The sequence below is a fragment of the Capricornis sumatraensis genome, chromosome X (genome assembly GCF_032405125.1).
Source record: "Capricornis sumatraensis isolate serow.1 chromosome X, serow.2, whole genome shotgun sequence".
In the NCBI taxonomy this organism is placed as follows: Eukaryota; Metazoa; Chordata; class Mammalia; order Artiodactyla; family Bovidae; genus Capricornis; species Capricornis sumatraensis.
This window is the reverse complement of record NC_091092.1, coordinates 119,398,640-119,414,398: the sequence shown is the minus strand read 5'-3', so window position 1 is coordinate 119,414,398 and position 15,759 is coordinate 119,398,640. Positions and strand designations below refer to the sequence as shown.

Genomic DNA, 15,759 nt, shown 5'->3' with positions numbered 1-15,759 from the left:
ATTTTCAGGAAGCCTTGTGTAGAAATGGTGAGATGAGACGTATGTGCACTTCATACCAGGAGACTCGGGGGTTCAAAATTTTCGATATGAGGCCTTGTCCTCGGATCAGCAGATGGGACGTAGCCCAGCATCTACAGGGGTTAAGGCAAGGCATGGAGAACGACAGAGCATCGCTTACTCCAGAAGAGGGAGCCCAGAGAGCCCTCGCTGTTGGTCTCATGGGCTCGAGGACGGCTGTTAGGTGTGGGCTCCCCAATTCTTCCTGCTGCGGGTGCTGACACAAGTGAGAGGCATGGAGTAAGCCAGCTAACAGTTCAGGACAGGGATGTCCCAGGACCCCTTAAGAGTCAAGGCAAAGTCCACGTGCCAATCCCGGGAGAAGCTCCCCCGGAACCCCGCCTGTCCAGGTCCCGGCCCTGCTGTCCTCCTGGAGCCCAGATGCGCAGGACAGGAAGTGACGTCCTCCTAAGCATGCTGGGGGAGCGACGCCATCCTTGACAGTGCCGCTATCTCAGAGCTGCCATTGACGGTGGCCAGAGGGAGCAGTCCCAAGTGTCATTGGGTGTCAAGATCGGACGTGACGTGAGTTACGAGTGCAGGGACACGTCTCTGCACCCCGAATCCCTTTTCTATCTGAAAAGAGGGGGCCGCACAGCCTCCGGCCACCCTAGGCCTGCACTCAGACCAGAGGATCCAGCCTAGCTCTTAGGCCCCAAGACAATCCACTAAGCCCTAGGGGGTCTCGGGAAAGAATGCCTCAGTCAGGCTCTGCTGGACCCCAGCTCCGCTCAGCAGTGGGAGAGCCACGAGCCCTGTGGAGTGAAGGAGGGACCCTCGGGGGTACTGAGGGTCTCCATACACCAGAACAGCAGCCATGTGTAAACCCCCACTCACCGCGATTTGGCTGTGGATCATCCGGGCACCCGTCGGGCTGCTCTAAAGGCTGAGGGGCTCCCTCACTGCTACCTCGGACGCGGAACACTCAAAGAAGAGGGGACTTGGGTCTGAGTTGCTGACAGCTGGTCAGTAGAGAGAGGATGTCAGGGTTCGGGGAGATTCAGGATGAGGACCAGCCTTGGTGACTAACGGGCAGCTCAGTACCCTCCCCTGTGATCACCGCTTCCAGCCAAACATCGGAAAGTGGGGCGGTGGTCTGAGAGGGGAGCTTGAGCCTGATTGTGAAGGGGCAACCACGACACAGGAGAAGGGAAGGTCCTGGGACCCTCCATGGGAGGCTGAGTACTCGCTCTTATCCTTGTCTGGGGTGACAGGGAAGGTGGCAGCGTCAATTTCAGACAGGAGAGGGAACGGGCTGGGTGCGAGAGAGGGGGTGTTGGATATGGAGGTGTATCGCACCAATTTTCATCCTGACTCTGAATGTCAGCTGAGAGGACTTGCCTCCCCTGCCAGGTCCCACTGCCCCGCCCCTTCTAACGCCCAGGCAGGACTGTCTGCTGCGCCCCAGGGCTCACTCTCCCTTGCTATTCAGCGGTCTCAGGAGACAGGCTGGCCAGGAGAACAGGAACCCTGTGGGTCCTAGAGCACTGGCCTTGAGGACCCCTCAGAGGTGGCTTCCATTCAAGCCAGGGAAGACTCTCCTCGCTGAAGGTTCTCACAGCATGTCCTTGTCCCTCCTCCAGGTGCCCTCCTTGCCTTCTTTCCTGCCCGCACTCCCACCTGCGTCCCCTGACCTGCTGTCAGCATGCCTCGGAGGCACAAGAACAAGTTCCATGCCCGCGGGAAACGCCACCAGGTCTGGGGGGACACTCAGGAGGCCCAGGCGAGTGCTGCTGCAGCCCCAAAGGAGGAGTGCCCCTCCTCCCCCTCTTCTGCCCCTCAGGGTTCTCTCCTGAGCTCCCCTGCTGCTGGCGATCACCAGGAGCTTGAGGGAGCCATGGCCCCTAGCTCTCCTGATGCAGGACCTTCTTGTGCAGGATCTGATGAAGGAGCCCAGGGCCCAGAGGAGGAAAGTGCAGGTGCCTCCCAGGCAGCCCCTGCCACTCAGAGCCCTCGCAAAGATCCTCTGGCCAGGAAGGCCAGGATACTGGTGGAGTTCCTGCTGGAGAGGTACACCAAGAAGGAAGCCGTCACGCAGAATGCCCTGATGAAAATCGTCAGCAGGAAGTACAGGCAGCACTTCCCTGAGATCCTCAGTACAGCCCTTGAGCGCCTGGAGCTGGTCTTTGGCCTGGAGATGAAGGAAGTCGACCGTAGCAGGAACATCTACACCCTCATCAGCCAGCTCACCCTCGGGGGAAACGATTGTCCGAGTGGTGACGGGGGGGCTTCCCAAGTCTGGTCTCCTCATGGTGCTCCTCGGGGTCATCTTCATGAATGGTAACCGCGCCACCGAGGAGGAGATCTGGGAATTCCTCAGTATGTTGGGGATCTATGCTGGGAGGAGGCACTGGATCTTTGGGGAGCCCAGAAGGCTCATCACCAAAGATCTGGTGCAGAAGGAGTACCTGAACTACCGCCAGGTGCCCAATAGTGATCCTCCGCGCTACGAGTTCCTGTGGGGCCCGAGAGCTTGTGCTGAGACCAGTAAGATGAAGGTACTGGAGGTTCTAGCCAAGTTCCACGGTAGGGTCCCTAGTTCCTTCCCAGACCTCTATGACGAGGCTCTGAGAGATCAGGCGGAGAGAGCAGGGCTGAGAGGTGCGGCCAGGGCTCCACCCATGGCTGAAGCCAGTGCCCCTTCCAGGGCCAAGTCCCGCAGCTCCTCCCACATCTAGGGAGGGGGCAGGGCACTTTGTTCCCTTTGTGTTGGAAGAAAGCAGTCAAGCTCCTAAATAGTGCAGAGCAGTAGGGGTGGAGGGAAGAAAACCAGTAACTTGTTACAGCTTTAAAAGGTAAGCGAGTTTAGGTCTAGTTTAACAAAATATATATCTGTTTTCTTTTATCCATATGAGAGATATATAGTGAATGATGATTTAAAGTAGAAAGGTGAAGAGGTGAAGGAGGTTTTAGTATTTTCAAATGTTCTTACTTTGGATAAGTTTTATTGTGCTTCACAATTCAAATGTATGAATTTTATAAATCATAGTTTCTAGCTGTTTTCATGTTTTAAAAGTTTGGGTATTTATAAAACACACTAAAAGTACTGAATATATGGTTCACAATGCAAACAAGATAACATGACATCAGAAGAGAATGTTTCTTAAAAAGCATTCAAGCTTCTAAAGAGCGCGTGGTAGTAGTGGGTAGATCACATTTATTTCGATCATATTTCTCTGTTTCACACAAGTAACTTCTACATATTATATGTTTCTTTTTTTTTCAAATATTTTTACTTGTAAGAGGTTGTTTTTCTTCAGAGTATTAATTTGGTAATGATACTACTGTTATATTCACTGCTGTTTTAAGAGTTTTAAAGGTACAGTTTTGGTAGACATAAAAGATTCAGGAGCCATCTATATTGTCTTTCTGATCTGCAGGTAGGTAACATAGCACTGCAAGAGTGATTTTCATGCAAATGTGAAGGAAGACCACAGAAACTATTGAGAAAGGAAAAGAAAATGAAGAAAAGAATAGAGTAAAAAGTCTTTAACTTGTGGTTTACCTTACTTTAAACTTCCTTTTAGTAAAAATAAAAAATACTGTGACTTATTTAGCTCATTTAAGAGTATTTGTTTCTTTTGTGCTAATTCACTGCATATTCTCTGCTCTCTCCTGGATTAAAAATACTCAGATGGGAAGGTGGTATTTGAGGGGTTCATAGTAACATAACTCCCACTTATTACAAACCAATACTTCTTCATCAGTATGCCACTGCTTTATATGCAGTACATGCATTCCATCATTCATGTAGGATCGGATTTAGCAGACTGCATTTATGGATGGATAACCTGCCAATCTCTCAAGTTCACAAACTGATGAAATGACCTTCCTGGGACTAGTCCCCTGATCTGGATTAGTGCAGAGCCCACAGTGTGCCACTTCTCCCAGCCTAAGCCAGACATCATGTCTTTCCATTCAATTTTCCTCTAAACACTCCAAAAAATGTGTCTCGTTGGATACATGGGGCCCTGTCCCAAAGAACTGTTTTGGAATAAAGTTTGAAAAATGCTGATAAATGAGTGGTATGAAAGAAGACAAAACTACTCAGGGACAATGTGGTCATGAACACATGCAATGTCAGATACCTTGAAAAGATCAATATGCCCTCATTTATCCTTCCTGATTCTCAGGGACATAAAAGCCTTAGCTTAAGCGCTGTGTCCTCAGGTCAATGGATGGAAGAGTCCCAGCCTCTGACAGTTAAATTCCTAAGGAAGTTTAAGGCTGTAGCATGAGAGGACAGGTCTCATTAGGAGATGGGAAGTCAGTGTGAGGACCTGGAGAGAGGACAGTAATAGTGAAAGGAGGGAGGAAATACAGGTCTTCCTAGGAGCCTGACTGAGGACAGGTGCAGCCAGCCATCAGAAGGCCTCAATTTCCAGTCCCAGCTTTCTGTCCTGAGAGACCACAGGTAGATGTGGTAAGTTGGGCAACCTCTGCTTTCTTCTATTGGGTCTCAGAGAGTTGTGGGCCTTACTCTGAGCACATGTCCTCAGGTAAAGAGACAGGAGCTGCAAGACCTCCCAGCAGTTCCCAGAGGACACCTGGTCATTTCACCAGATGAGCTTCAGGTAACCCTTGATGTGGCAGGGAGGACAATTCTTTCATACGTGCATTAGCTACTCTGTGCAGACTGATTTCCCTGGGTTTTTTCCTTCAAGTCCTCCATGATAAAGGGAATTGAAGGAAGGCCCCAAACCAAGTGGCGTGCCCCTCCCCTCAAGTCCTTGCTAGGAAAGTTTACCTTTGATGTTTCTGCACATGCACGACTGCCCCGTCCACCTGTTGGGAAGAAAATTGCTCACTAAATTCCAGACAATAGTCCAAGCTGGAGCCTTTCATTTAGAAGGCTCCCACCAAGAGAAACGACAGCTCTTGGCTGGGGGAGCCTGCCTCCACACGACAGGGATAGAATAGCATAGGATACAGATAGCTGTCCCAGGTGACTTTGTGGAAAAGAATCCACCTGCAATGCAGGAGATGAAGGTTTGATTCCTGTTCTGGAACATCTCCTGGAGGAGGAAGTGGCTACCTATTCCAGTATTCCTGCCTGGAGAAACCCATGGACAGAGAGGCTGGAGTGCTGCAGTTCATGGGGTTGCGAAGAGTCAGAAATAAGTGAGGGCCTGAGCACAGACAGACAGACAGAGAGGTAGATCTAGAAGTCTAGGAGGGGAATAGAGATAGAGAAACCTAGGAACCATTGGTAGACCATTGTAAGTTCACATTGTTCAAGAAAAGTATCAGAATGTAGTAGATGAAGGCAGGTTTGTTTAAACATAAAGCCATAAGTAATACAAGATATGTTTCCCAGGCCTTTAGATAAAAGAGGAATGTCACGGCCCTTCTATCCATTTGAAGTTCTACAATCATCCAAGTTTGACCTCATAAGGTCAGACACTCTCCTGTTCCAAATGAATTGGGAGGGAGTGATGTAAGCCTGACCTCTACTCAGAGAAGGCAGTCTTTCCTAGTCCTCCACTTTCCATTGACTATAGAATATATTCCACTTGATCCTCCAGGCAGAGCTCTGTCACCTGCCTCCTTGCATCTCTTACATACATCCTATATATATAAATCTATTTCTTGCCTAACATTTTGCCTCTGGCTGAATTCCTTCTGTGCCAAGACACAAACAACCTGACCCACAGTACGTCCAGGTACCAGGTGAGTGATTCTAATTAAAAGACCATGGTTCAAGTCCCAAACTGGAATTTGGGGTGGGGTTGCAGTCCTGGCCATGTGGATTTGAGTCAAAACCTGATGTGATAGGTTTCAGGTAGAGGAGGTCTCCATGCTACCCAATCAAAAATTTTAACCTATGGCCTGTTAAACTGGCTCATAGGGCTAGAATGAAAGTCACTTTCTTCTGCATTTCTCTGCACCTAGACTCCCAATATCTTTGCTTTTGGGTGGACAAATCCAGACACTGTATGCCATGAAAGCCTCCACTTTGTGTTTATAAAATTTAAGCTGAGTGTGTCTACAGGATAGGGAGAGAATGGACAAAGAAAGAAAAGAAAAGAAATTGAGCTAAAAATGTTCTGGCTACCCTCCGAAATATGGCTGTCCTGGTGCCTCAGATGGTAAACAATCTACATGAAATGGCAGGAGACCCGGGTTCAATCCCTGGATTGGGAAGTTCCCCTGGAGAAGGGAATGGCAACCCTCTCCAGTATTCCTGCCCAGAGAATCTCATGGACAGGGGATCCTGGAGGGCTACATTCCATGGGGCCACAATGACTCAGACATGACTTAGAGACTGAACTACAACAGCAATCACCTAACACTTCTTCTACTTTACCACTCCTTGCTGCAACTAGTGAAGCCCATTCGTCCTAGAGCCTGTGCTCCTGAGTAAGAGAAGCCACCACAATGAGAAGCCAGTGCATCCCAATGAAGGGTAGCCCCTGCTCCTCGAAACTAGAGAACACACACGCAGCAATGAAGAGCAAGCACAACCAAAATTAAATACATAAATAATTTCTTAAAAAAGAAAAATTACTCAGGGAAGCCACAAGAGCCCCTGTGGCGAGTACTGAACCACATTCTGCCCAGCAAGCTCACAGGTGAGAGATGCCACAGCCATGAAAAGGCCATAAGGGACTTCAGTGACACCTGAAGCCCCTTACGAGCATTTGTCATTTCCTTTTCAGATGGATAACTGACTGTGCATCGCTGAAGACTTCTCCTTAGGATTCCAGCGAGGTCCCTTATGTCCAAGTCTTCCGTGCCTTAAGGAAAACCTCTGAACTTTGAAAGACTTGCCGGGTAGACTCGTCTGGCTTGACAATGCTTAATTTGCCTAGAAAAGCCCTTCCCCTTCTCCCGATGATACTAACCATCAGCCAGCCCCTGAGCCCTGTTCACAGGAACTCTTTCTGGGCCAAAGAAGGAGCCTCTTGGACCAGAGACCTCTTCTTCACTATACTCAGCATTGAACACCACTGCTCCCGGCCCCATCAACAATGCTTGGCTCTCTAACCTCGGGCTCGAAAACTCCTTAAGCTCTAAGGCCTAAGTGCCTGAAAGAACTTAGACACAGGTCCTGTTCCCTGAAGAGAACTATGACAAGAGATAGCTGCAAACATTGTGGGCAAGATGTGGTGGTGAAATCTTGGCAGGGCCTAGAGATGAGAGTCCACTCTGTGGCCCGGAGTCTCTGCCTGGCACAGAAAACATTCCTTTACCAACATTCCCATTTCCATCTCCCTGTGAACTGCCTTCCTATCCTTTCATGTCCCAAACAACTACCATTAAAATTTTCTTCTGTCTTTGGCTCTGGGCTTTGGCCATGTTGATGAGTTATTCAGTTTTCCTGTGTCTCTCTCATGTCTATGTGTTATTACACTTTTATTTTATCCTCTTAATCTGTCTCACATCAATTTAATTCTTCAACCACCCACAAAAAACCAGAAGGGCAGAGGGGAATTTCATCCTCCTCCATATTAGCTACATCTCACATATTTCTTTCTGTGTTCAAAATCCTTCTTAATGAGGTATTCAATGACAAAATAAAAGCTATCAATGTCATTACTCATTTTAGTCATATTGATATAATTATATTTTTCTTTATGGTTTTCTAATTTTTATTTATTTATTAACTGAGCATTACCCCGCCCAATAGAGCAAGAGCCAGGTTTCCTCAGAGCCAGTCCCTCCCATCAGCAAGCTTCCACAAGCCTCTTAAACTCATTCTTCAGAGGGCAGAGAGAAGAACCACAATGCCCTATTCTCTAGAACGAAAACCACAATCACACTAAACTAACCTAAATGATCATGTGGATCACACCTTTGTGTAACTCAAAAGCTATGGATAAGGCTTTGCAGGGCTACCCAAGGTGGACGGGTCATGGTGAAAATTCTAACCAAATGTGGTCCACTGGAGAGAAGAATAGCAAACCACTTCAGTATCCTTGCCGCAAGAACCCCATGAACATCATGGAAAGGCAAAAAGAAATGATACCAGGAGATCATACCAGAGGGAGATAGATACCTGAGCCCCCCAGGTCAGTAGGTGTCTAATACGTTATTGGGGAAGAGCCCAGAAATAGCTCCAGAAAGAATGAAGAGACGGGGCTAAAGTCAAAATGACGCTTAGTTGTGGATGTGTCTGGTGGTAAAAGTAAAGTCTGATGCTGTAAAGAACAGTACTACGTAGGAATCTTGAATGTTAGGTACATGAATCAATGGAAATTGGTCAAGCAGGAGATGGCAAGAGTGACTATCAACATTTTAGAAATCAGACAACTAACATGGACAGGAATGGGTGAATTTAACTGAGATTACCATTGTATCTGTGGGCAAAAATCCATTAGAAGAAATGGAGCAGTCTCATAGTCAAAAAAAGAGTGTAAACTGCAGGTACTGGGTGCAGTGTCCACAAGGACAAAATGATCTTGGTTCATTTCCAAGGCAAAGCTTTCAGCATCACAGTAATCCAAGTCTATGCTCCTAACGCTGATGCCAAAGAAGCTAGAGTCCAGTGGTGCTATGAAGATGTACATCACAGCCTAGATCTAACATACCCCTAAAATATCCTTTTCATAATAGGGGACTGGAATGGAAAAGTAGGAAGTAAAGGAATAACTTGCAGCTGAAGATGGAGAAGCTCTACACAGTCTGCATAAATAAGACCCGGAGCTCACTCTGGCTCAGATCATAAGCTCCTTACTGCAAGAGACAGACTTAAGGTGAAGAAAGTAGAGAAAATCACTAGGCCATTCAGATATGACCTAAATCAAGTTCATTATGATTTTACTGTGGAGGTGAGGAATACTTTCAAGGGATATGATCTGGTAGAAAGACTGCCTGAAAAACTAAAGATGGAGGCTCAGAACAAGGTATAGGAGGTGGTAACCAAAACCATCCACAAGAAAAAGAAATGAGAAAGGCTAAATGGTTGTCTGAGGAGGCCTTACAAATAACTGAGAACGAAGGGAAGCAAAAGGCAAAGGAAAGATATACCAATCTGAATGCAGATTTCCAAAGAACAGCAAGGAGTAATAAGAAAGCATTTTCAAGTGAGCAATGCAAAGAAATAGAGGGAAAAAATAGAATGGGAAAGACTAGACTTCTCTTCAAGAAAACTAGAGATACCAAGGGAACATTTCATGCAAAGATGGGCACAATAAAGGACAGAAACTATAGGGACAGAACAGAAGCAAAAGATTTTAAGAAGAGGTGGCAAGGAGATACAGAAGAACTGTTCAACAAAGGTCTTAATGACCCAGATAACAGCGATGATGTGATCACTCACGTAGAGCCAGACATCCAGGAGTGTGAAGTCACGGGGGCCTTAGGAAGCATCCCTAAGAACAAAGCTAATGGAGGTGATGGAATTTCAGCTGAGCTATTTCAAACCCTAAATGATGATGTTGTTAACGTACTGCATTCAATAGGCCAGCAAATTTGGACCACTCAGCAGAAGACACAGGACTGGAAAAGGTAAGCTTTCATTCCAATCCCAAAGAAGTGCAATGCCAACGAATGTTCAAACTATCATATAATTCCGCTCATTTCACATGCAAGCTAGGCAATGCTCAAAATCCTTCAAGCTACGTTTCAACAGTATCTGAAAAGAGAACTTCAATATGTAGAAGCTGGGTTCAGAAAAGGCAGAGGAATCAGATATCAAATTGGTAATCTCCATTGGGTCATAGACAAAGCAAGAGTATTCCAGAAAACTTCTACTTGTTTGACTATGCAAAAGCCTTTGCCTGTATCACAAGAAACTGCAAAATTCTTAAATGATGGGAATACCAGACTACCTTACCTGCCTTCTGAGAAACCGGTTCATAGGTCAAGAAGCAACAGTTAGAAGTGGACAAGGAACAATAGACAGGTTCAAAATTAGGGCACGAATACATTAAGGCTGCATATTGTCACCCTGATTATTTCAGGTAAATGCACATACATCATGAAAATTCCCAGATGGAAGAACCCAAGCTGGAATCAAATTGCCAGGAGAAATATCAATACCTTCAGATGTGCATATGATACCACCCTTATGGCAAAAGGTGAAGAGGAAGTAAAGAGACTCTTGATGAGTGTGAAAGAAGAGAATGAAAAACCTGGCTTAAAACTCAACATTCAGGAAACTAAGATCATGGCATCTGGTCCCAACACTTCACTGCAAACAGATGGGGAAAAAGTAGAAACAATGGAAGATTTAAATTTCTTCTCCAAAATCACTGTGGATGGTGAAAGCAGCCATGGCGGTGGTGGTGGTGGTTTAGTCACTAAGTCGTGTCCCACTCTTGCGACCCCATGGGCTGTAGCCTCCCAATCTCCTCTGTCCCTGGGATTCTCCAGGTATGAATACTGAATTGGGTTCCCATTTCCTTCTCCAGGGGATTTACCTGACCCAGGAATTGACCGTGGATTTCTTGCACTGTAGGCAGATTCTTTTACCAACTGAGCTATGAGGGAAGCCCCAAATTAAAAGATGCCATGAAATTAAAAGACGTTAATTCCTTGCAAGAAAAGCTATGACAAACCTAGATCACATAATAAAAAGCAGAGATGTTACATTTCAAAAAGAGGTGTGTCTAGTGAAAGCTATTATTTTCCCAGGGGTCATGTGTGGATGTGAACACTGGACCATAACGAAGGCTGAGTGGTGAAAAATTGCTGCTTTTGAATTGTGGGGCTGGAGAAGACTCTTCAGAGTCCCCTGGATAGAAAGGAGATCAAACCAATCATTCCTGAAAGGAATCAACCTTGAATGTTCATGGGAATATCTGATGCTGAAGTTGAAGCTCCAAACTTTTGGCCACTTATGGGAAGAGCTGACTCATTGGTAAAGACCCTGATGTTGGGAAAGATGGAAGGGAAAAAGAAAAGGAGGCAGCACAGGATGAGATGTTTGGGTGGCATCACTGAATGGATGGACACGAGTCTGAGCCAACTCCAGGAGATGGTGAAGCATAGGGAGCCCAGCGTGCTATGGATCATGGGGTCACAGTCAGAGATGACTGAGCAACTGAACAAAAGCAACAACACAGAACTGCAAAACAACAAAAGTAAAATATATTGTAAGCGACGGACAATAGTTAATAACACCATATTGATATGAGTTGCTCAGTTTTAACAAATGAACTTGTATCAGTTGAACCAATCCAAGATGTTAATAACAGAAGATGCTAAGTGGAGGAAGAGACTAGCTCTATAGGAACTCTGTATACTATCTGCTAAATTTTCTGTAATCCTAAATCTGTTCTTTAAAAAAATGCAGATGCTCACAAGACAAGATGTTTACAACTCATTATGAAAGAAATGCAAACCAAAGCTACAATGATGCATCACCTCACACTTGCCAGAAAGGCTATCATAAAAAAATCTAGAAACAATAAGTGCTGAAGTGGCATGAAGAAAAGAGAACCCTCTTGCACTTTGAGGCGGAAAGTAAATTGATAGAGCCACTACGGAGAACAGTATGGAGAGTCCTTTCAAAACTAGAAATAAAACTACCCTATGACTCAGCAATCCCACAACTGGGCATACACACCGAGAAAGCCATGCGTGAAAACATTCATGGACCGCACTGTTTATTGCAGCACTGTTTACAATAGCTAGGACATGGAAGCAACCACCTCAACCTCCACTGACAGATGAATAGATACAGAAGTTGTGGTAGATGTATACAATCGACTATTACACAACCATAAAAAGAACCAAATTTAAGACAGTTGTAGTGAGGTGGATCATGGGAAAAGCAAGAGAGTTCCAGAAAAACGGATATTTCTGCTTTATTGACTATGCCAAAGCCTTTGACTGTGTGGATCACAATAAACGGTGGAAAATGCTGAAGGAGATGGGAATACCAGACCACCTGACCTGCCTCTTGAGAAAGCTGTATGCAGGTCAGGAAGCAACAGTTAGAACTGGACATGGAACAACAGACTGGTTCCAAACAGGAAAAAGAGTGCGTCAAGGCTGTATATTGTCACCCTGCTTATTTAGCTTATATGCAGAGTACATCATGAGAAACACTGGACTGGAAGAAACACAAGCTGGAATCAAGATTGGCTGGAGAAATATCAATAACCTCAGATATGTAGACGACACCACCCTTATGGCAGAAAGTGAAGAGGAGCTGAAAAGCCTCTGGATGAAAGTGAAAGAGGAGAGCGAAAATGTTAGCTTAAAGCTCAGCATTCAGAAAACAAAGATCATGGCATCCGGTCCCATCACTTCATGGGAAACAGATGGGGAAACAGTAGAAACAGTGTCAGACTTTATTTTTTGGGGCTCCAAAATCACTGCAGATGGTGACTGCAGCCATGAAATTAAAACACGCTTACCCCTTGGAAGAAAAGTTATGACCAACCTAGATAGTATACTCAAAAGCAGAGACACTACTTTGCTGACTAAGGTCCGTCTAGTCAAGGCTATGGTTTTTCCAGTGGTCATGCATGGATGTGAGAGTTGGACTGTGAAGAAGGCTGAGTGCCGAAGAATTGATGCTTTTGAACTGTGGTGTTGGAGAAGACTCTTGAGAGTCCCTTGGACTGCAAGGAGATCCAAACAGTCCATTCTGAAGGAGATCAACCCTGGAATTTCTTTGGAAGAAGTGATGCTAAAGCTGAAGCTCCAGTACTTTGGCCACCTCATGCGAAAAGTTGACTCATTGGAAAAGACTCTGATCCTGGGAAGGATTGAGGGCAGGAGGAGAAGGGGACGACTGAGAATGAGATGGCTGGTTGGCATCACAGACTCGATGGATGTGAGTCTGAGTGGACTCTGGGAGTTGGTGATGGACAGGGAGGCCTGGTGTGCTGTGATTCATGGGGTCGCAAAGAGTCGGACCCGACTGAGCGACTGAACTGAACTGACCTGTAGTGAGGTGGATGCACCTAGAGTATGTTACACGTAGTGAAGTAAGCCAGAAAGAGAACAAAAATTATTGCGTATAAACACATGAATATAGAATCTAGAAAATGGCACTGATGAATCTATCTTCAGGGTAAGAATAGAGACACATGCAGAGAAAAGACGTGGACACAGCAAGGGATGGAGAGAGAGGGACAAACTGAGAGAGGCTGTGACGTATATGCACTGCCATGTGTACCAGAGATAGCTAGTGGGGAGATGCTCTGGAACAGAGGCAGCTCAGACTGCTGTCTGTGACAACCTAGAGGACTGAAATGGGGGTGGCGTGAGGGATGCTCATGGAGGGGGATATGTGTATACTTATAGATGCTTCATACTGTTGTACAATAGAAACTAACACACTATAAAGCAATTATCCTCCAATTAAAATTTTTCATAAACGCTCTACTGATTTAAAATGTAGAAAAAATCTGGACAAGGACACATAGCCAGTACAGAGTTATATACAACAATGCCAAATGAATAAGAACAATGAAAACCAAAAGATAACATAATATTTTATCCTTGAATTAAAACTCTTTGGAAACATGCACAGGAAATATTCAAACATATAAAGAACTTCAGCTATCTCATATAAAATAGATCACCATAGCAAAATCAAGACTCTGGCCTGGAAGTATCAACAATTACTTAGGTCACGAAATAGAAAATACACCATAAATAAAAGCAACCATACAAAAAACGTACCTACAAAGAAACCTCAAAACAATGTATACATTCCACATAGAGGCAACAAGAAGAACTTTCTGACAGCCTTAGGAGAAAGAAGTCTCAAACAGAATAGTGTGTTATGTGTATTCCTGAGGAGCACATATTGTAAGGCTGTCGATGTTCCTTAACTCCTGTACAGATCTACTCCAGTCAGACCAGCTGAGACCACAAGCAAGTATGGGCTGCTGTTTCCTGTACCCAGAATAAACCATGGAACACTTATAAAAGGAACAAAGACAACTATTAACAGAAGCAAAAACACAGAACTAAATAATCCCCGAGGCAAAATAAGTCTCCAATAAACTTGACCGTATGAGTGTCAAGGTGAGGGAGTACTCGGAGACTGACGAGGGGTGTGGGGCCTACAAGGGAAGAAGACAACAGGATCAGCTGGAAAAGGCCTTAAAGTTCAGCCCTTGACTCTTCCACTGTGCCCTGGGGCCATGAATCGCTACAGCCTCACTGATGGAATCTGAGGTAGCATCTCAGAGCTCCCATGCCAAGACCATGGGGAACAGAAGTTTGAGCTGGATGTGGCAGTATGGGCCAGAGGTCGTGAAATAACCAGCACAAACTTTGCTAGTGGATGACAATTGGCCCTTTTAAGTGATCACCTTAATAGACTATCACACAGGGACTAAAACAGAAAACGTAGTACCACAAAAGTTGTACCAAAGGACAGAAATTCACCTCAGAACTTTCGAGCAATGCCCCTGCAGGTGGTCAGAGCACACCCAGAGAGGCTCCCTGTTCTGCCCAATGACCACCAGTAGGTTTCCAGCCATGTCAGGACCGAGCAAGACAAAGTGTCAGCACGGGGTGGCACAGGTGCACCAAGACCTAAAAGGTGACTAATGTAGCCCAGGGCTCACGATGCCATATTTATAAAAAGAGCACTGTGGTTTCTGTCTTCCCTCCCACTCCATGGATATTGCTTGGGCACTCATGGGTAATTGCCTGCACACTAGGAGAAAAGTTATATAACCTAAAGCTGTCCATCAGCTTGTCAGTCAAATGACACAGGACACACATGACCCTACCCCACGGCAGGACTGCTTCTGGTTTCCAGACAGCCTGCTCTCATCCTTCTCAGGAGTGTAATTTTGCTCTGCTTCATAAAACAGATACTTAAAACTGTTCTGTTTCTCCAATAAATTCTTTATCGTTGGGAGGAAAAAAACAGGAAATCAGCGTTCTGCTGGTGAAAATATGGATCACATGTTTATTACTGTTTATCAGGTTCCAGTTAAAGTTTTTATATTTTATAATGCAAATATGGAAACTTTTCATTGCTGTGTGATCTAGAACAAGAAAACACAGCAATGGAAGAGGGATTTTCGTGCAAATTTGAAGAGACTCTGTGGTAAAATAACTTCACTCAGTTCAGTTCAGTTCAGTCACTCAGTCGTGTCCGATGCTTTGTGACCCCATAGCAACATGCCAGGCCTCCCTGTCAATCACCAACTTCGGGAGTTCACTCAAACTCATGTCCATCGAGTCCGTGATGCCATCCAGCCATCTCATCCTCTGTTGTCCCCTTTTCCTCCTGCCCCCAATCACTCCCAGCATCAGAGTCTTTTCCAGTGAGTCAACTCTTCGCATGAGGTGGCCAAAGTACTGGAGTTTCAAATAACTTAGGTCAAGTGAAAAAGAAAAGAAAAAGTAAATTTTGGTAACTTTCTGGTTTTGTTAAATTCTTTAATACTCCTTTTTAGTAAAAGTATGTCCTTAGATTATTCAAGATTGTGGTAGAATTTAAATAGTAATAAAGTAGACAACTTTATCATTGTCACTCCTATTTCCAACCACTAATTGAGCATCTATCCTTGGAATGCTCCATGGCAGAACTGGGGATGGTAATAAAAAGAAGCCTGAGCCACTGTCCATAGAAGTCCAGTGTCTACAAGTTGCTGCCATATCAAGCAGATGGTGAGGTACCCTTCGAGACCTAAACAAGTGACAAGTTGAAACAAGGGATGAGAACGAGAGGAGGTTTCAGATGAGAGTAGTCAAAAGTAAATGCTTTGAGGCGAGGAATGTGGGCGCTTTGGAACACTGCAGTTCCCTTGAGGATGTAATTTGAAGTTAGGTGGG

The 15,759-nt window shown here is 45.3% G+C and overlaps 1 pseudogene; it reads left to right on the top strand.

The window, feature by feature from the left end:
- The first annotated feature begins 1,702 nt into the window (after positions 1 to 1,702).
- Positions 1,703 to 2,735, top strand: LOC138071912 (melanoma-associated antigen B4-like; annotated as a pseudogene).
- Positions 2,736 to 15,759: the final 13,024 nt, after the last annotated feature.